Raw genomic sequence first — 21,953 nt, forward strand, 5'->3', positions numbered from 1 at the left:
GATATTAGGGACAATTTCTCCACAGAAAGAGGGATTAAACCCTGGCACTGCTTGATTGGGCATGGTGGTATCAGTTGATGCTTGCACTTAATGATCTCGGAGGCCTTTTCCACCTTCAATGATTCCATAATTCTGTGGTTCTGTGACACTGCTCAGGGATCTGAGCCTGGGCAAACTCTTGCTGTGCTGAAGGCATGAATTAACGTGGCAAAGATTTGCATATGAATTTATGTGGCAATACCAGTACTGATCCTCTGGGTTTACTCTGAAATTAAATACCTCCAGTGAGTCACTTCTTTCACCAATGCAAATCTTTACGATTTGTAAGGAATATGATATCCAAGGGAGGATCAGACTTCCCTGGTCAGCGTGGAAAAGGAGAGACGTGAGAGTGAGCGACTGGGGGATTGTGTTTGCTTAGGAGAACAGAGAGACTTTGGCCATAGAAGCCAACCCAAATCCTTCAGAAGCCCAGCTCTTATTCAGACTTTTGTTAGAGAAGGTGGTGACTCCCTAAAGCTCTGTGGGATGATAAAAATGTGCAGAAGTGGAAGGTGTCTGGACAGGCCTGTTAGCACTGAGATGTTTTAGTCCCTTTTTGGGGCTACTGAGCTTGGAATTCTGTGTTCCTCGGCCAAAGTAGGAGTTTAACATTCCCTTGCTGATGGATGTATGGTCCTGGGAAAAGTGCAGATCTCCTGCCCTTGGAATTCCAGCTGCCTCCCAGCCAGCAGGATTGCCCATCAGCACTCCCCAGCACCAGCACCAGCTTGGGATGTATTGAAAAGGTGAAGAGGAAAAGCTGAATTTGGTAAGAGCCCACTGAGGAGCAAAGGTAATCGATGTGTCTCCATCCTTTCAGAGCCACTACAGCTCGGGATTTATTGTGAATAAATCTCACTCAGGTTTTAAAGTAAGCAGAGAGGATCCATCTGGTGATTTTACATCTCATGGACCATGAAACGGGCTCAACTGACAGCTTTTATTGCTCTGTTGTCTCAAATCTGAAAGCATTCAAAGTTTTTCATCAGAGGGAAATACTGATCAGGAAACAGCCCAGACTAGGAATTCATATGAGGAGCAATTACTGCCCCGTTTGGTGATGTATTGAGTACCAGCCCAATTTAGTAATTTTACATTTTATAAAAATAAATGGCTGTGTGATTAAAGCATCAAGTGTTGTGTCTCAGGCTTACAGGAAACAGGGACTGAATTAGTTCACTTAATACTCATCCAGCTTACCCAGGTCTCCCATGAGGAGTTTGAAGCTTTTATTCAAGGCTTGAACTTGGATTTTGGTAAGTTTGGATTAAAAAAACCAGGCAGGAATCCTAATTCACAGATTCCTTCTCAATCTGGAAGTAAAAATAATCCCTTTTCCCCGTCCCCACCCCATACAATGCTTGGTCTGATGAGTCCCACTTGTTTATTCCTGTAATTCATTCATAAGCTGCTTTTTTTAAATATAAATTGACCAGGAATAGAAATATTCCCAGTGTGGTTTGTCTTTTAAAACTATTTAATGTAGAGATGCTACAATATTATAAAAGCTGCTAAAATGACTTCACTTTTGCACCATATCTGTGTGTAATGAATCAGTGGAGATACTAAAAGCAATTTGGAATGCAAATATGGGCCCTGCCAAATTAAGAGATTAGGGAAAGTCTCTATTAGGAGTTAAAAGCATCCAGCCTGTTGCCAAAAACAGCTCTGCTTTTAATAAAAACAATTCATTTGCAGAAAATAGGAGGAAATCGGACAGGGTCTTTTAAAAAAAAAAATTCTAAAACTGCAATATTGCTTATTAGAACCAGTTATTAAAAGCTGGGAAAGGGCAAACTGAAAATAAATGAGCTGAGATGAATCCTGCAGTAGATGAGCATGTGAAGGAAAGGGTGTTTTGTGCTCTTTTTGCATTTATTCCCTGGGAAATGAATGTAACTTATCAGCCATCAGACTTGGAGTAAAGGTGATGGCCAGGGGGTTGTGCATTTTCTTATTCATCTTTTTCTGGTGAAAATTACATGTTGCAAGCCTTAAATCCGTCTCGTTCATCTTTTCTTCTTTTTTTTTGGGAAAAAAGGGTGGATTTAAGGCTTAAGGCAAATCCCAGAGAAGGATCCCTGAGGAAGGAGAGATGGAAAGGTCCCTGTTGAGAATGTGATCCCCAATCAGCCCAATTGACTGTTTTGTTTGGTTTTATCAAAAAAAAAAAATCAAAAATACAAAAAAAAAAGTTTCCATCTCTTGACCCAGAGCTGGAGCACTCCAAGACTGCTCCAGGTTGTTGAGCCTGATGGGACAGAAATTTTATTGCATCTTTTCTTCATCTTCCTGGAGCTGGCTCTGATTGAGGACTTCTTTTCTGGGAAAGCACTTGAGGAATAAGTATTGAAGACACACCTCGTTTTTTAGTGACCCGAGACACAGGCACATCTCGAGACTTTAGTAATTCCCTATTTTCCATTTATACTGCTGAAATTCCACAGAAGCCTGAAATTTAGCAGGACACTAATGCTACTTCTTGTTTTTCCTATTCCTTCCATTCTCCTCCTGCATTAAAGATGGAATTAAATCAACATAAAGCTTTGGCCAGTCTGGCTCTGGCTACTGGTCTGTGTTGCACTCTGGTGTCACACAGTGGCTTTAAAGCCATGACTGAGCAGTTTCAGTTATTTTAAAGTTTTATTTAAAGGCACAGGATGGAGAGTGATGTGGTGCAGCTGAGTTTTGCTCTCAGCTATGGAGTTTCTGATTAAATTCCTGCCTCCTCCATTCCTGTTTTGGTAGATTTATGGCTGAGGAATACAATTTTCTATGTTGACCATGAAGGAAATGTGTGGCTAGTGCCTCCCAGCCCATGGTTGTGGCCTGCTGGTTCTATAGAAAATTCAGTATTCAGTAGTTTCTGGCTAAATTCTTCTCAATTCCTAGAATTCTTCCTTGCTGACAGTTTAAAAACTTGCTTTCTGTAATTTATGTCATCACTGAGGCTCGTGTTGGATGAAACGTGTTTGGATTCCGAGCTAAATCCAGGAGCTGGGTTTGTGTTACTAAACCAGTAAACCATTCATTTGCATTGAATGAGGCTCAAGCTGATCCTGTTGTGGGTGTATTTGGGACCCTCAAGCAGCTACAGGGGTAAATTTCAAAATGAAAGTACTTTTGGGGTAGAGACTGTGGAAAATGGCTCCATCAAAGACACCCAGCATTAGTCTAATGAAATGACACCATAAATTATGTCAGTGGGAAGTGAAAACTCAGGAGTTCTGCTGCAGAAAATGGGACTGGCAGGATCTTCCTCGCTGCCAGGTGATAAAGTTTCTTAATTACAGCCCCAGCTGGAATGAGAAGTCTTTGGGAATTGGACTGGGTTCACACAAGCACTTACATTATCAGGAAATATAAATAGTTTATTTATTCATGGGGCAGCTACCAGCTTCTTGCCCCAGGTTCTTGATGGACACTTGTGCTGTGTCAATCCACTCAGAATTCCAAATTGTTCTTTTGTGCACGAACTCGATGGCAAAAGCGCTGTAATTGAATTTAGCACAATGTCTTTAAAACAATGATGTTTGTTTTTTAAATGAATATTTTATATGTTGTGTTTAATTAAAATAAAAGTCTGCTACTGATCTAGGAGACGCAAAACAGACTCGAGTTCGTATTTATGAAGTGTAACAATATTGGCAAGAAACAACTTATCTTGTTTATGAGACATTCCTCCCATTACTGCTCCAGATTGCAGACGTTTTATTGCTGAGCTTTCCATGGTTTACAATTCAACAAATGGAGCGAAACTGTCAGCATGGAAATCAGGCTGTAAATGTAGGTTTGGAGGAGTTGGGTTTTTGAGGGGAGTATTTACAGATCAGAAGTGTTTCCGGTAACGCCGCGCTCCAGGACTTTTCTAGGGTTTGAATCCCTGTAAAGACAGAGCAGCCCTGGGGAGCACTCTGAGAATCATGGGATGGTTGAGGTTGGAAAAGCCCTCAGACCATCCAGTCCAACTGTCCCCAGCACTGCCAAGGCCACCCTGGCCCGTGTCCCCAGATGCCACATCCACACGGCTTTTAAACCCCTCCAGGGATGGGGACTCCATCCCTGCCCTGGGCAGCTGTGCCAGGGCTGGACAGCCCTTCCCATGATGGGATTTTCTCAACATCCACCCTGAGCCTGCCCTGGCCCAGCCTGAGGCCGTTCCCTCTCCTCCTGTCCCTGTTCCCTGCGAGCAGAGCCCGACCCCCCCGGCTGCCCCCTCCTGTCAGGGACTTGTGCAGAGCCACAAGGTCCCCCCTGAGCTCCTTTGCTCCAGCCTGAGCCCCTTTCCCAGCTCCCTCAGCTGTTCCATATCACACCTGAGCTCCTCCAAACACAATAAGGAAAGAGGTGAATTTTTTTGCTTTTATTTCCAATATGACACATTTGAACCTGGCCTTGGACACTTCCAGGGATCCAGGGGCAGCTACAGCTTCTCTGGGCACCCTGTGCCAGGGCCTCTCCACCCTCACAGGGAAGAATTCCTTCCCAATATCCCATCCATCCTTGCCCTCTGTCATTGTGAATTCATTCCCCTTGTCCTGTCATTCCATTCCTTTGTAAAAGCCCCTCTCCAGCTCTTTTGTTGGCCCCCTTCAGGTACTGAAATACTTTGCTCTAATTAATGAAAGCACACCCAGATCAGAGTCCAGCCCAAAACTTTTATATTTTCCATGTGTAGCCATGGAGTTGCACATCTTTCCAGGATCCTCATTAGTGTGGAGGATCTGTACCTCAATAATATTAATAATAGCACTGCGAGCTGAACACTCTGCTGGGGGAAGATGTAATTAATTAAAGCAAGGACCCTTGTGATGCCAGCAGATCATTCCCATTTTTCATGTGAGAAAAGGGGAGGGGAGCAGTGATGTGGATTTGCCATGCTTGTACCAGAGACACTGGAAAAAGAGTGGTGGAAATTCATGTCATTGTCCTTCCAGACAGGGAACACAGCAGGTGTTAATTCAAACTGCTGGTGATGAGACCGCTCAGTTCACTCCTCCTCAGGGGTAGATTTTCATGGGGAAATTGTTGTGTTCCTTCATATCCACATTTATTCAGTGGCCATGCAAAAAATAGGAACACAATTGCATAGATTGGGCTACAAAGAGACACAAACCCCTGAGCAGCTCTGATGCAGGACTTGTTTTTGAGACCTCCTGTCTCTCTTCCCTTCTCCGTTTCATCCTGAGTGTGTTCCCCGCTGCCAGATTTCTTCTGAGGTTTAACAGACGACTCCAAATCCAGGGATTCATTATCCTCTTACTCATTTTTTCACACAACAATATTTTGACCAGTTTAATCATCTGCATGGAGAGTGTGGAAGTCTTGGCAGCTACTTGGCATACTAAGATAGATTCCCAAAAAGACCAGATACGCTTCAGAAATGTTGGAGGAGAAGAGAGGAGATGTAATTTGCTTATTAATCATGCAGGAGAACAGACAGAGGAATGTCTCTGCTCCTCACTTACTTCTCTCCCTCTCCTCAAATTCTTTCTTGTCTGAATATCCGAATCCCTTTAGGATATAAATCCCTGCATTGTTGTTCCATGTGCAGTTGGCTCCATGTGGTCTTTAGGAAAGCAAACTGAGTTCCTTAAATGTCGTGCTTAGTTATTCTATGGGGTTTTTGTGGCTTCTAATAAAGTTATGTCAGTGCTGGTTCTAAATTTATATCATTTTAAGTCTGAACAGTGTAAGTTTTAAGTGCATAAGTGATCACCAGCTCTTCAGCAAGATTCTTTTTTCTTCCCTTTTTCCTTGAGAAAACAGTGAAGTGTGACCTTTATCTTCATTGGCCATTGGTCACTGATGCTCTTTTAACACTTCATGCTTAAAATTTCCAGTATTTGTGCTGAGATAAACAGGACTGCTTTAGACAGTTGGATTCTTCTGGGTGGCAAATCCACGAGAAATCCAGGCTGTATTAGACAAAGTCAAATGCCTTTTCCGTGTGAAATGGGAGGCGGTGTGAAATAACACAGCATGCACAAAGCTACTATTATGTGTTCTCTGATGTCTACACAGACAGACAAGTATCAGTGCAGAAAGTGATTATTCCAACATATTTCAAATCCATATGTTTATTCCTCCTTCCTCACAAGATGGCAGCTTGCATGGAAGGAAAAAAAAAAAGTGCAATAGGCTCAGATCCGTCGCTGTGTAAAAGCAGGAAGGTTCTGGAACAGGAGTGATCTTAATATTGGCCTGGATGGGACTGAATCTGCTCTTCTTGCTGTGGAAACCTTCAAGTCTGGGTGTTACAGATTTAGAAGTGCCCAGAGCAGATTCTGGAGTAGGGACTGACCAGTGGGGTCATTGTACCCAGCTGGAAAATATGAAGGAAAAAAGGAGACGAGGCATTTGCAATGACTGACAGCTGCTGTGTTATTCCTGTCTTTCCAAGGAGTTTCTGATTGAACCAGATAGAAAAGTACAAAGCTCTACTCTGGGATCTGCAGCCTGTCCTAGGCTGGGCTTCCTGATGTCAGTCAGTGCAGATGGAATGGAGGGATTCAGTGGGTTTTGGACATGCATGGAGCAAAGTCAGTTTGGTAGGGGCAGAAGAAATTTAGTGAATCATGGAATGGTTTGGGTTGAAGGGACCTTAAAGCTCATCTAATTCCACCCCTGTCATGGTCAGGGACACCTTCTGCTATCCCAGGGTGTTCCAAGTCCTGTCCAGCCTGGCCTTGGACACTGCCAGGGTTATCTCAGTTCCAGTGCTAACACATGACGCACTGAAAACCCGTCTGTGACACTGCTAATGCCTCAAATAAATGCTGCACCCTGCTAAAGGGTTTGTGGGGCCACAGAGGGGATAAGGAGTTACTCTTTGCTCTCCGTTCCTTTGGGCATGCTGCTTGTTTGCTCTTCCAAAGGGAAGTTTCTCCCCAAACCAACTCTTCTGGATTTAACAAACTTTAGCAAAGATGTAGGGTAGAATTTCAGAGCTTGTGTTCGCTGCAAGATTTTACAAAAGAAACAATTCTGTCCCTGTTAATTTTTCAGAAGTAGTTTGTTGATTATTTCTGAATATCCCATCATCTGAATGTTGGAATCCATCATTCAGTTGCAATCCTGGACCCCCTCCCAGCAGCCAGTGAGAAAAATATTACTCCAAATTCTGATAATTAAGATGGCCTCCTCATTTTCTTTTCAGTGAAAATTTATCATTTATATTTCATTCCTCTCCTGTTTTGCTTTGTGGGTTTGGTTTTTTTTTTTCCTTTTTTCCAGATAAATTCAACTTCTTCCCCTGCTTTCAGATGTTGTTCCTGGAATGTTTCGAGGTTCACAATCTTTTGCAGATCATGCCGCAGAAAACAATGCTAATCATGTTAAGTATTACCTAAGCCTTGTATGCTCACATTTTGTGCCTGTCACCTGCAGCACCTTTGGAGCTGTTATTTATTCCCAGATCCAGGAGCACCACACGATGTCCAGGTACATTTTGGATCTGAAGACCATTAAGTTTGTCAGTGGAAGCTTTTAGCTCTAATCTCAGCTTTGGATGGCTCGGAGTGAAAAGGGAGGATGGGGAGCTTTTCTTCCCTTCCCTCATTTCCACCACTTCTTGTGCCTTCACTAAATTTCCTCCCAGGCTTTATCCCAGGGCTTTTATCCCTTTCTGCCCCCTCTCCCACCTTACCTCTCCCCCCTGCTGATCCCACTGCTCCAGAGGATGAATTCTCCAGCCCCAATCCCCATTTCCACTGTCTGTCCTTTGCCTGTGCCTCCTGTCAGGGTGTTTTTTTGTGACATTAAAGGCATTGCAGGGACCTATTTTAATTCCCAGCCCCGCGATCCATCTGAAGACGCCTCGTTTTTACGTTGGCTGCTCCAAGTGCAGAAGCAAAAAAGGCTTTTACGTAGGAAAAGATTGAGAAGGAAGGTCTCAAAAGCTGGGAAAGCTGTTCTGCTTCCCTGGCACAGGGAGCCACTTCCACTGAGTTCGGCTCAGACTTCTGGCAGCCTGTTAAGCTCAGTGTTGCTGAGCTCAGTTCTATTATGTGTGTAATTATTTACTGAAAGTGTTTTTGTCTTGCTAAGTCACAGATGCAAAGTTCCAGTTCCATTTGCAGCCATGATCCTGTCTTTGTGGACATTCTGAAGTACTTGGAGAGCAGATAAATTCTTCAGATAATTTTATTTTTGATTGATTTTCACGTTTTAGTACCACAAATGGTGATCTATCCAAATACGTGACCACAAAACCATGTTTGAAGGTTGCAAATCCAACTGTTGCAAACACAAAATATCTATTGAGGAAAGAAACCTTGAAATGTCACTTGAGGTGTTTGGAAAAAGTTAAATTCGTTTCTGATGGGCTGTCCAGCATGATCCATGCTCAGGGTAATATTTACATCTTTGTGTGGGTAGGGATGGGTGGCATTGCTGCCCTTGGCAGGGGTTGGAATTAGATGAGGTTTGGGTCCCTTCAACCCAAACCATTTGGGGATTCTGTGATCTCAAATGAAGATAATAATAATAATAATAATAATAATAATAATAATAATAATAATAAACAAACCATTTTCCTCTGTCAGCAGCACTTGCACGTGTGCTGAAGGTACTCTAACAGGCTGTCATGCTTTCTAATGACTGTAATTCATCATGGGAAGCCATCAGCTTGGAAATAAAATATTGCTCTGTGGCATGGAGATTGATGGCCGTGGCCTGTTTATTGATTGCACTGGAAAAATGAAAAAAATGGGCGGAAAAATGTAAGTTTTTGAAAGCCGGTAGCACCAGGATAACTGATTTGAAATCTGCCATTTTCCTCTTTTACAGTTCTCTACCGTGTGGCTGCAACATGGAAAGAGACAGAAAATATGGTGTTATTGTGCAAAAGCCAACTTCATATTATTTTCTTTCCATATGCTTTTCAATGCATTAAATATTTAAAACAGTGTCATCACTCCTCAAAAATGAGTATACCCACCACTCGCCCCTATTAGTCTCAGATTTTGAAGAGCCCTGAATTGTGTAGTAAAACCTTTCTGAAATCAGAGCAAAGCTGATTGAAGCAAGCATGGAACAGGGCAGGATGCTTCTTTTCCCTAAATCAATTGGATGACATCTGATTTTCTCATTTCTACTCATTTAGTTTGAATGGAGGGAAGCAGTGCCTAATTCTCCAAGTTCTGCCTGGTGAGAGGAGAGCCAGCCCTTAAAATAAAGACCTTAGACTGGAGGACAGGCCAGTGAATCCCAGAATTCTAGGATCACTGGGGTTGGAAAAGACCTCCAAGGTCATCGAGTCCAACCTGTGACCAATTCCCACTTTGTCACCAGCCCAGAGCACTGAATGCCACATCCAGGTTTTCCTTGGACACCTCCAGGGATGGGGACTCCGCCTCCTCCCAAAGCCTGACCACACTTTCCATAAAGAAATTCCCCCTGATGTCCAACCTGAGCCTCCCCTGGCACAGCTTGAGGCCGTTTACTGTAGGACAGGTCAGAGAAACCTCAAATCAAACAAAAATTAGGGTCGAGGGTGATGGCAACATTGGAGTGGATGCTACAAAACGGACTAAGAGATCCACGGATGAATTTGGCCCGGTGTGGGTCTCTCCTCTTCCCTGTTTGGGAATAGCAACTGAGAAGGTTTTCCATAAATCTGAGTCACAATTATTGTGGATCAAATCATGTGCATTCTATACACTTCACTGGCTTCCAAATTCAGCAGTTTGGTTTGATTCCTAGTGGGGTAGCCATGGTTACATCCACCCCAAAGCCATCTCCACTCCGGAAAAAAATATATGACCTTAATGTCTTTTTGTGAAAGTAGGAAAGCACAGAGACATTTCCAAGTATCTGTGTTTGTTAAATTCCAAATTGCCTTTCTAAAAATACAGTTGTGAACTCCTTGGGAATTAGAAGGAAGACATCTATTTCAGAAAGCACATTTTAAAGCAATTTTAGGCTGAAGTGAGGCCTAAAATTCTGGCCTTTTGTTCTTGTCATGGAGACACAGGGAAAGAAAATCCAGTGGTCATCGTTAGGTTACAGCGATCAAAATGAAGAACATTTTCAGATCTTCTTCCACTTGAGCTGTTACTGATTTTAGTGGAACTCATCATCTTCCTTCAGCTGCAAAGTCCAGGACCAAACTCTGTTCCATTGATCCCGTTGGATTTTGGGGAACCAGTTAGCAGAGAATTTGTTTCAGACTGGTCTAACTCTGATGGCAGACTCAGATGTGGTTTAGAGGTTTTTAGTCTTTTAATTCTTGCTTGCCTCCAAATTTGGAAATGATTAAATAGTTTAAGAATTAGAAACCAAATCAGTGTCAATGGTTTTCTGGAGAAGAGGAGGCTCAGGGGGAGCATCAGTGATCTCTACAACCCTGACAGGAAGGGGGAGTGAGGGGGGGGTCGGGCTCTTCTGTCGTGTCCCAGGTGAAAGAACAAGAGGAAATGACTTTAAGTCTCACCAGGGGAGGTTCAGATCAGATACCAGGAAAAAAATACTCCCTGCAAGAGTGGTCAGGCATTGGAATAATGTGCCCAGGGAGGTGGTGGAATCACCACCTCTGGAAGTGTTCAAGAGGCTCCTGGATGTGGCCCTTGGGGACATAGTGCATCCCACCCACCCCCATTAATATATATGGGTATTACTCTGCTGAGTTCCAAAAATATTTGAGTTAAAAATAAATAAATCCAACATGTCCAGTCAAGGATTTGTTCTAAGCAGCACCTACAGCTCCCAGGGTTTTGCTCCATTTTAATTTTGTTTTCACACTACAAAGAGAAGCCTTTGTTTGCACTCAGGAAGAGCACCTGTGGAATCTTTTAAACATTTTCAGGCATGTTTGAAAAGCTCAGCCTTGTGGTAAAGATTTAATCTATCAAAGTGGTATAAATAATGTAGACATAGCCTTAGGTGTCACTTCTTCCCCTTGCAGGTCGGAAAAGAACAGAAGCATCGCTCTGGTGCATTTTAAAATATTGCTCAGGCAGAGCAGTGACAGATCCTGGGCGGGCCTGGAATTATGGATGTCTATTTATTACTGATTATTTATGAGGGCCAAAACCACACTTACAAACCACCAGGATCCAGACCAACATAAACAGCAAAAATAATGTCTTATTAAAAAACCCAAAAAAAGTCACAGGCTTACCTCTAAAGGTTTTGCTTTTCAAGTAATTAAAAAGAATTACTCAGCAGAGGTTAATTGATTTATGTTTGACAGCTGACGTGGTGCTTGATGAATGTCTCTGGAAAACTAAGTCTCCAAGACAAAGGCACCTTTTTGTAAGATTTAAGTAAAAATACCTGCAGTGTGCAACATAAAACATCCTTGCAGATTTCCAAAATAATCACGTTTTGCTGAAAGTCTGTTTTCACAACAGAATCCAGGAAAACAGCTGCAGCTTTTGTGCTCCAGAGTGAGCTCACAGATCCTGTGAGGTTCCCCTGGTGCTGGAGAGGTCATTCATTAACAGAAAAAAATAACTCCAAAACTTGCCTGCCCATTTTTATTAAATATCTGCATTTCCTATCATGTCTTAAAAGACGTCTTTTCACCTGGACGTTGATGTATTGTGAGTTCTGGTTAATTTAATAAGTGTAAACTTAATCATTTCATGCAGTATTGTATTTATCATACTTGGATTCAGAAAGATGTTTTCCACTACAGAAAAAACGATTGGGAAAGGTGATAATTTATGAGTGAATGGTTCAAGTGGAAGTAGAACCGATGAAGAGCTTTACTGGTTGGGATGTACAGCTGATGAGGTGCTTCATGTGTAGCTCCTTTTATGGGATACGCTGATAAAACATGGCATTTTGTGCCCTAAAATCTGAATGTGTGAAAAGCTCATTTTATAATGTGAAGATTAGAGTTGAAAAAGTCATATTTATCTGTTGCTGCCTCAGACATCCTGAGCTGCATAAATATCCTGCTCTGTGTGGTTGCCAGGTATGGGCTCCAATGCAAAAGTGCAGCTCCCAAACTGGGAAAAACGTTTGAAAAATGGGTTCAGGAAGTGGTTTGTGTTTGGGAATCAGCACTGGTTTGTGGGGGTGCTTGGGGTCCTTCTGTGGGTTCTGTACCAGTGCAAAGGGGCCCCCAAAGGCGGGTGGGATGGAGGGGAGGCTGTGCTTGGAGGGATGTCGGGGCACGTCCCAAGGATCGCGCTCCCCTTCCCCACTCGTGTTCCCAGACAGAACCGGAGCAGTGCGAGCGTAATGCTGACACTTCCCCACATACCCGAAGGAACTGCAAGCCCAGACTTAACAGACACCTGCTCCTCCTTTAATTTAGCTTTTCAGGGGAGCTAAGCCTGTGAAGGGTGTTGCTGTCACGTCTTGTTCCCATCACCTTCCGGGCGTTGGAAAGGCAGCTCTGGAGGGTCTGCTCCGGAGTGACAAGTGTGTCCACAAGGAATTTCTCCATCTCACCCTGTGAAACAGAGCTACCCCACCTGACTCACAGCAGCCCTCATTCCTGAAGGTTCAAAAGGTTCAAATAACCAGTGATGATTCAGAAAATACATGGCTGAAACTTTTATCCTTGGAAATCCGTGTGAGATTGGACACAAATGACTGTGGTGTCTGACCCCTGCCTGTTGGATGTGCCCATTTCACAGTCTGGGTTTCCACAAATACTCTCAGCACCTGCAGGATGAGGGTTGGGTGGTTTGAAATCCATGAGGAATAAGAAACAGGGAAAGGAAGCAGGTGCTGCTTTGTCCATTCCAGAGTCTTGGATTAATTCTTTGAAAGCTTTCGGCCAGATCATCAGCGGTGTGGAAAGATATATAAGGGAAAAGGGAACAGAAAACACAGTGGTTTTCTGCATCCAGAGTTGTGTATGGGAAAGAAACAAGTGTTCTTCAGCTTATTGAGTGCATCCGTCACTGAGGGACACGGCACAGCTGGAGGTGTGGGGAAACGCTGTGGGCATTTCACAGAATCCTGGGATCACAAAGGCTGGAAAAACCTCTGAGCCCATTGAGTCCAACCATTCCCCAGCACTGCCAAGGCCACCACAGACTCACGTCCTCAAGTGCCACATCCACAGGGCTTTTAAATCCCTCCAGGGATGGGGACTCCACCATTGCCCTGCCAGCCTGTGACAAGGTTTGGCCACCCTTTCAGTGAATAGTTTCCCAGTATTGAACCTAAACCTCCTCCAGTGCAACTCAAGGTGTTTCCTTTTGTTCTGTCCCTTGTTCCCTGGGACCAGAGCCAGATCCCCACCTGCCTGCACCCTCCTATCAGGAGTTGTTGGGAGCAATAAAGTCCCACCTGAGCCTCATTTTCTCCAGGCTAAACATCCTCAGCTGCTCCTCATCAGACTTTGCTCCAATTCTGCTCTGGGGTATGTCCTGCCCCTAAAGAGGCCTGGTAGGGTCTTGGGTGGTTTATTAGGGAAAGCAAAGTGAGGAGGTAAATCCTGCTGGGAGCCTTGTGTGGGGAAGAGCTTCCAGCCCTGCTCCTTTGTGCTGCTGAAGAAGTCCAACCTGGGTGTGAAGGGTCACCTCTTCTGTATTCTGGACACTGCACAGAACCATTAGGATGGGTGGTGTAAGTGGCTTCCGTTTATTACTGATCTTACTGCAATTATTGAAGTTGCTCTTAACTCTGCTGTTGGCAAATAAAAGTCCGTGAGGTGTTGTTTTACTAGAAGGGAAAAATCCAGAGTGATGAATGGGCTGCAGAGATGAACAACAGGAATCTGTGTAGGTGTTTAGTGTAAAATATTGGGGGATTTTGGTGTGGAAACACTTAAATAGAAAGTAGTTGATGAAAGAAAGTAACAGAAAAATATCTGAGGCCCAACCTGATGCAATAAAATCATTTTAGTGTCAAAGCCCAATGTCAACAGCAGCCTTGGTGCTTGAAGTAATTTCCTTGGTTGTTCTGGGATGAGCTTCACCCCTTTGAGGTGGACATACAGAAAAGTTGTTTGTTTTAGCTCTTAGGGAGTTATGAAGCCACACAACCAGTGTATCTCATCTCTGCCTCTGAAAATTAACACACCTCCTGCTTTTTACTCATGGAAATGAGGTTGGAAAGTTCATGTGTTCCTGTCCCACCATGCCAAAGTTCTGTAATGGAAACTCTCACTGCTTCCAGATTTTATATTTCAGCTACTGGCTTTGTAGAGGTGAAAAATTTCCATCGCCCTGTAAAGTAATCCCTGTTAAACCTTCTAATTCCTGAAAACTTTTCTAAGTCTCCTTTGGTTTTATATGCTAAGGATTGAATTTTTTTAGAGGGCGGTATTAAAAAAAATAGTCACTTTCAGGTACAAGAATTAATTAGCCCAAGAATTTCAATTTTTGTAGTGGCAGGTCATACTAAATTAGCTTTCCTGTGGGAAAAAGAAAAGCTCAATTAAAACAAAAGACTTGTGTGGAAGAGATTCTACGACCTATTTCAGGTTTGGTTTTCAGATGGGTGTCAAATTAAGAGTGATATTAAGATTTTATTCAGGTCTGCGTTTTAAGAAGCTCCAACTTCTACCAGAGAGCAAGAGATAAACAGAGTCAGTTCTGCATGACTTCTGATATAAAAACTAGCAGGATGGAAAATTACTTTTAAGTAGAAGATGTGGCTCGATATTAGATAATTAGCAGTGCTTAGTTGAAGTTCTGTAACAGCTGAGTGACAATGAGGATTCTCTGTCTATAACCTGAGAGCAAAGGCTCCTCTCGACACAAGTGATTTAAAAACATTTTTTGTGCTTTAGATATTTCTTCTTATTCCTTGTAGTGTGGGCCAGATACCCTGGTGCTGCTCAGAGCCCATCTCAGGGTTTGATGCAGCTGGCCAGACTCAACTCATTTATCCTGGAAAACTTATGGAGAGCATAAATTCCTAGTGGTTTTGGTCCTGACTTCTTCTGTGAGGACAAATGAATAATTCGTGAGGTCCATACACTCTGATTTAGTTCTTACACTCTCAACACTTACCAAAATTTAAATTAGCTCATTTAGTCTGGAACAAATCACCTTTGCATGTGGGTATGACCTCAGGTGGACGAAGTTTTCCAGCTTGTTTGAGGAAGAAAAGGTTTTGAAAAGCACCTGGGAGCATCTGATTGTAAGTCAGAGGCAATTTTATCACTAATAGTGAAATCGCCATTGCAGAGGAGTTTACATGAGCAAAGGAGATCAGGGCAGAGCCTGGAGGACAGCAATGGAATTCCATTCCTCTTTGCCATGGTGGTTTGGAGTCACATCCAGGAACATGTCCTGACTCCTGAGCTTTCTCTGGCCGCGTGTTCTGGTGGACAAGTAACAATCACTTTGGTTTTGGTATGAAAATTGATAAGAACATGAGAAATGGTCTTCTGAAAAAGGCTTGGCCCATCCTTCTGCCTCTGGAAGTGCAGTGGGAGATGCTGTCCAGGGAGACCAAAGTTTTCCACAGAAACACAACAGCTCAGAGTTGTTGCGAAGCACCAGCAGTTGAAGTATTGAGGCTGAGCTGACTTTCCTTTTCCCTGCTTTTTTCCCCCCAGATTCTGGGTGTCAGGAGGACATCAGGAGTTCATTTTGACACTGCATTTCTTTTTGGAGCTGTTGATTAAGTAATTCTCCCTCTTATTTTTGGCTTAATTTGGAATAATTTCCATGAATTCTGAGGGCTCAGCTATCTCATTATGTTATTGTAGTTTAACCAGTTACTGCAATTCACCTTCAGTTTGGCCAGAAAGCCTGCAGGGACTTTGTTTGGGTTGGGTGATTTGGTTGGGTCCTTAACCTACAGAAATTTGCTTCCATGCTTGAATCCAAGAAAAACAGTGCTGGGCTGGATGTGTGGTGTTTTGGGAACAGCCATGGAATTCTGGTGGTTTGATGGGGGAGATCCTATCTTTGGTCTACCCCAGCATCCCACAGATGGATGGGAAGGGAGCTGAAAAATGGAAAAATACCTTTGCTTGGGTTGGAAGAACCCAAGAACTCTCTGAGGAGATAAAGACAATGGAAGAGAACAGGGAACACATTCTGGAAAACTCTAAAGGATGAGCCAGCAAGAAAAGGAGTGTTAAAAGACATCAGGAAACAAGGACAAATTCATGAGAAGAATTTTCCAAGGGTGATTTTGTGATTTTTCTCTCTAACAGCTCCCAGATTTGAGCTAATCAGAGAAATTAGAAATTCAAAATATTTTGCCAAGGCCTTTCTCAGAGCAAGGCTTTCGTGGAGACCTTGTTTTCCCCAAGAATGCCCTGAGCCCTGCCTGGCTTTAGCATGGCTGAGCCTAAATTAACATTCCATTTTGGCTGCTTTGCAGCCACAATCTATCTGTAACAGGAGATTTATCCCTGCAGCTGGTGTGGCAAGTGCCTCAGAGAGATGAGGCCATTACTACATACAAATATTTTCTTTTTCCACGCTCATACTTTGAAGGGATCACACATAACAAAGTTCAGGACAAAACTGCACCAAAGGAGAGGTAAAATTTCAAAATTCCTCCTTTTTTTCCGGCAGTGGTTACTTTCCCTTTTACTGGGAAAGTTAAAAAATCAAGTTCCATTTGCAAGTAACTAGCAAACAAAAAGATTTAATAAGTATTTAGCACTCTGGTTTGCAAAATACCATTAATATAGATTTTTTTTTTCTGTTAAGAATGCTCCCCAGCAAGAACAAATCTCTCATGAAAACCTCCTCTAAAGAAGAATAAAAATGGCTTTTATGTGACAAACTCCTGAATTAAGTAACACTTGGATGTTGAAAGATCGCAACAGAGCTGGAACAAAAGAGAAGAGTCTGACTGAAAAAGCAAATCATTCAAATGTGCCTGGCAAAGGATATTCAGGGTTTGCTGTCTTGAGGGTTTTCACCCATCACTCAGGCTGCTGTCACTGTCTGTAGGAAACAAAAGCCTTCTGACTCTCTGGGTACAGCTACAGATTGTCTTCTTCTCATTAGGGCAGGGAACCAGTGGGAAATGATCGGTGTCCTTCCTTTCTGGTCAGGAATTTGTGGATTGACAGTGTGGTTCAAGTGTTTGGGAATGAAGGTTGAGACCAGCAGCCTAAAGGGGCTCCAGGAGAGCTGGAGAGGGACTGGGGACAAGGGATTGAGGGACAGGACACAGGGAATGGTTTCCCACTGCCAGAGGGCAGGGCTGGATGGGAGATTGGGAAGGAATTCCTGGCTGGGAGGGTCTGGGATGGAATTCCCAGAGCAGCTGTGGCTGCCCCTGGATCCCTGGCAGTGTCCCAGGCCAGGTTGGATGGGGCTGGGAGCAGCCTGGGATAGTGGGAGGTGTCCCTGCCCATGGCAGGGGGTGGGATGAGACACAAACCCAAGAATTCCAGGATTCTGTGAGGAGAGGGCCGTTCATGCTCAGAGGAGCAGCTCACGCTCAGAGCTGTGAGTGGGAAGTGCCTGGCAGGGGCTGGGCTGGCAGATTTGGAGATGCTGATGGAAAGAACATGGGGCAGAGCTGTAGGTGCACCAAGGCTTCTTCCAGCAGCTGGAGGAAACCTCAGAATTCCTTTGGGAGGCTTTAACCAGTGCTGCAAGGGCAACAGGTTGGGGTGGAGGCCATGTAGGAGATTGTCCCTACTGCTCTCCAGCAATTTAGGGATATTTTCTCCCTGGGCTGGGTTGTTTAGGGGAGGTGCTCTGCTGGATCTGCTGGTGCTGAACGGGGAGCAGCCGACGGGATGTGCAGCTCCATGTCAGCCCTGCTGCAGGGCCCTCGGGATAAGAGCATTTCAAACCTTGAAATGCTGTGGGAAGTGAGCAGGGGGATGAGCCCTGCAGTGATTGATCTGCCTGTGAAGCTGGCTCTGCTTGGAGCAGGTGTTTGGAGCAGACACCTCCAGAGGTCTCACAGATGAGGTTGTTCTGTGAGTCTCTGGTTTCTCAATTTTGGAAATTTCAATTTTCCAAAACTGGAAACTATGAGAGGTTTGTTTTATGAGGCCCACATCTTTGTTCTGGGGATTTGTTTCAGTATTTGCTGATTTGTAGACCTGTTTTTCATCTTTCCCCTAACCCTTCCCTTGTGTCATTATCTGACTATGACTTCTTGGAAGTCAAGTTTGGCTTCTGGTTCTTTATCACAAAGGAAAGGCAAAATATAAAAGAAAATATGACACATAGGCAGCTCTTCTGGACTTTTAGTCCTAATAGTCTCAACTAGTATATGAATTCACTTTAGCCTGTTTCTGTTGAACCATCAAAATACAAAGGAAATGAGAATTCATGTTTGTGCTGATTGGAAATGCAGTTACTGAGAATTTGATGAAATAGCTGGCTATAATTTTAGAGCATTAAGATAATTTACTACCCCTATCTACCAGTGCTAAAATAGAAATATCGTTTAGTTTTCTCAATATTTTACTCTTTTTTACACCTTTTTCTCTTGTCTTTCAATTCTCAGTGTTTTCACCCAGTTTCTACTGCATTTGTGGAACATTAGTGGTTGGCCTGTAAATGTAATTTTATTTAGTTATAAGAACTAGATCAGTTTACTAGGGAAAAAACCCCCACTAGTGATGCTTGCATTTAATAAAAATTTGTTTTCCTAAACTATATTGGGCCAACATTGATTCAGCTACTTTGCTTTGTTATTTTTTTTTTTTTTTGAAAGTGCATTTCCTGTACTTTTTTACCTTAAAAGCTGCTGATGTGCTTGGGGAGGCTGATATCTGCATCCAGGTGAGGGGTTTGAGGTTTAGATTATTTTCTAAGAGCTACAATTCTTGTAAAACACCAGGTAAATTTATATGGAATTAATTGTCCTATCCCTACCAGCCTTCAAAATCTCAGAGAATACGTGGATTCAGACGAGAGTTTTATAACTCATGTTCAAATTTTGCTGAAGTTTTGGTGAAGGAAATGTTCAGCTTTTTTGTGTACTCCCTCTAGTGCTGAAGGTGCTGCATGGCTGAAAAAACAAACACAGATTTGTATTCACCAACCCAGGGGAAGAATTAATCTCATCTCTTATTTCTTTGTTGTTTTAGTTCCTTTTGGCTCTGCTCTTGTGGGAACTTTGGCCCATTTGAGCTGGTGGCAAATGTGTTGTGTGACCAGCTGTGCTTGAAAAATTAGGGTTAAGTTGGGCTTTAAAGATAAAATTGTTTCAAAATTTGCCAAATACAAAACAACAATGAGAAAAAGCCTTTGCTGTCGGTCGGTGCCTGATCGTTAGACAAAATGATTGGTCCCTAAATTAATCTTATATTCAGGCATCTATTTGTTGCAGTTCCTTGCAGCCACATTTAAACTGGGGCTGGAAAGAAAGACCTGGATGAAAGCAACTCGGATTTTTCAGTTACATAAAACTCTGAAAGGCTTTTACAAATTGCTTCTGTGTGGGAGGCAGCTTGCTGCAAAGCTGTCACTTGAAACTTTATCAATCAGAAGACAGTGCTGGTTTTAATTATGTAGATTTTCAAAGTAAAATAACTTTTTTTTTTTTTTTTCCTTGCCTGAAAATGTAGGACAGAGTCAGGTGAGCTCTGGAACAATCTGAAAGATTTTTGAAGAGTTTGCTGGGCTTAATTGAAATAGCTTCAAAAAGCTGGCTTTTATGAAGTGTAGTGGAGTCGAAACGTTTTCAGCTTTCTTCTTTTTAAAAGAAAGATCTTTTTCTCCTTGTACATTGTGCAAATTGTCAGTAACTTCTAATTATCTCTCTATCCAGCCATGGTGCCCATCTCAGTGCTGTAAAGATCTCCACTCTCTGCATTTTTATGGCCTAATTTCGGTGCCTTGAGCTCTAAAATAATGTGATGCTGTAGAATTTTGTGTCGGTCGAGGCGCAGCGGGGGCAGCGAGCGCTGGGCTCTTTGCAGAGCTCTGACAAATCCTCTCCTGGCACTGACATGCTGCAGTTGCCACCAAACAGGTAAAATCCCTGCAGACGTGCTGGAGTTTGCTAGGAAAGCTCCAGAGCTCCGTTAGAGATGCCATGAAGCTGCCTCTCCTGCATCTTCAGAGAGGAGAGACAATGAGCTGGATTTTATGCTGCTCTAGCAGGAGAGTCGGTGGGAAAGGAATGTGAATTAATCATGAACACTCCATTTTGCTAATGTGTTTGGTGATGGGGGAGAGAGACAGACAGAGTGTTTCCTTTTGCTCTTTTCCTTTTTGGGTTGTTTGACTTCATTAGGAGTTGGATTTTGCTGTTTGTTCTCACTCTGGGAAGCAGTCAGCACTAACATGTCATGTCGTGGTGACGGATATGTTCTCCAAAGCCTCTTCTCCAGTGTTTATTGTGCAACACAGTTGGCACCACTACCTGTGGAAATTGGATAAAATCATGATTTCTACCAGAAAAAGGCACTTGGGCTCTGATTTCTGCTGGTTTTGACACCGGTTCCTTCTTTTCCCAATTTTCACATCATCTTTCTTAATTCCCTCTCCTCTGGCAGTGCTGTCCTTTTTCTCAGCCTGGTGCTTGTAGGTTGTCTGAGAAATCTTCCTGCTGTGGGGGTGACTGAGCTGTGCAGGGAATAGCTGCTGATAAAAATGATGGATTGCAGCTCTCCCTCTGGGCTCCTTTCAAAGGCCTGGGTGACCCAGTGCTCAGCTGGGACAGGGTCACAGGTCCTCACCCCGACTTTTTGCAGATTCCCTTTTTGAGCTTCCGTTGCTTTTTCCGTGTCCTTTTCCCGCCTCTGCCTGGAGTCAGCCTTCTGGCCATTTCCCTTCCCCCGGCTGCTTTGTCTTCTCCTCCAGCTCTGTTTTAAATCACGTTGTATTTTTGGATTCCACACCTCCAAGGCTGTGACCTCTTCAGTGAACTTGAAGAATGGGCTTTTCTGTGGCTTGGAGTCTCTCAGGGTCACAACTGTCTGGGAGTGGGGCACATCAAAGTCAACTGTCCCAGTTTTTGGCATTCAGACTCGGAGCCAAAAAAAGAAATGTGGCTGTATCTTTGGGAATTTATGGCTCCCAAACCCTAGGTTCTTTTAGGTCACTCAAACAAAGGTGCCAACTGCTATGGATGAGCTCTTCTATCCCTCCTTTCCCCAAACTCCAGGTTCAGAAAAAAAATTAATCAGGAGTGTTGCAGATGTAGAGGCCAGTCCCTGAAGAGATTCCCACCATGCCAGAGATCCCAATCTCCATCTCTGCCCTTCCCTTTGTGCTCTAAGACCTCTGAGTGCAAGGACATTCCAAGAGAAGCTCATCTGAGCACTGGCTTCCCATTCTCAGACTGGCAGAGAAGTCCTTGACTCCATCCCAGGGAAGGGAAAGCTCAGCAGAGCCCTGCACCATCCTGAGGCCAAGGAAAAGTTCCCAGGGGAGCCCTGGAGCAGCACATGGAGCTTGTGAGCCCTTGATGATCCATTTTATGCATTCCCATGTGGCCCTTGGTGCCTTCAGAGCAACTGTGCTTCTGCAGGAACCACATCCAGAAACTTCTCTGGAACAGAGTCATGGAGTCATTTAGGCTGGAAAAGCCCTCTAAGGTCAGAGCCCAACCATTCCCAGCACCGCCAAGGCCACCACTGACCCATGTGCCCAGGTGCCACATCCACACGGCTTTGAAATCCCTCCAGGGATGGGGACTCCAGCCCTGCCCTGGGAAGAGGACCCTTTTGGGAAGGAATTGTTCCCAATATCCGATCTAAACCTCCCCTGGCACAGCTTGAGGCCGTTTCCTCTCATCCTGTCCCTTGTTCCTTGGGAGCAGAGCCCGACCCCCATGTTTCTTGCTTCTCTTCCATCTCCACCAAGATTTGAGGGAGAGATTAACCTTTGAGCCTGTTCTTGGTTTCTGAACCCAAGGAAGGATTGATGTTCTCACAACACTTCAGAAATCCATGTAGAAGCCAAATTCCACTCTCTTGTTTACTTGTCTATGAATTATGCCTGGAATTACCTAAATTTATTTGCAGCTAGTTGAGCATCTTGTGATTCATAGGTGTCTTCCCAGTAGTACTGCAGGAGATGGTTACTCACATCTAGCAAAGCCTCCAAATT

At 43.7% G+C, this 21,953-nt stretch overlaps 1 long non-coding RNA gene across 1 annotated transcript; it reads right to left on the reverse strand.

The window, feature by feature from the left end:
- Positions 1–8,842: 8,842 nt before the first annotated feature.
- LOC108447089 lies at positions 8,843–21,649 on the reverse strand. Its single transcript, XR_001862484.1, has 3 exons — positions 21,616–21,649; positions 20,338–20,343; positions 8,843–9,464 (listed from the first exon to the last, which is right to left on the reverse strand). It is a non-coding gene; the product is annotated as an uncharacterized LOC108447089 (long non-coding RNA).
- Positions 21,650–21,953: the final 304 nt, after the last annotated feature.

This window comes from Corvus brachyrhynchos, unplaced genomic scaffold (genome assembly GCF_000691975.1).
Source record: "Corvus brachyrhynchos isolate BGI_N302 unplaced genomic scaffold, ASM69197v1 scaffold45, whole genome shotgun sequence".
In the NCBI taxonomy this organism is placed as follows: Eukaryota; Metazoa; Chordata; class Aves; order Passeriformes; family Corvidae; genus Corvus; species Corvus brachyrhynchos.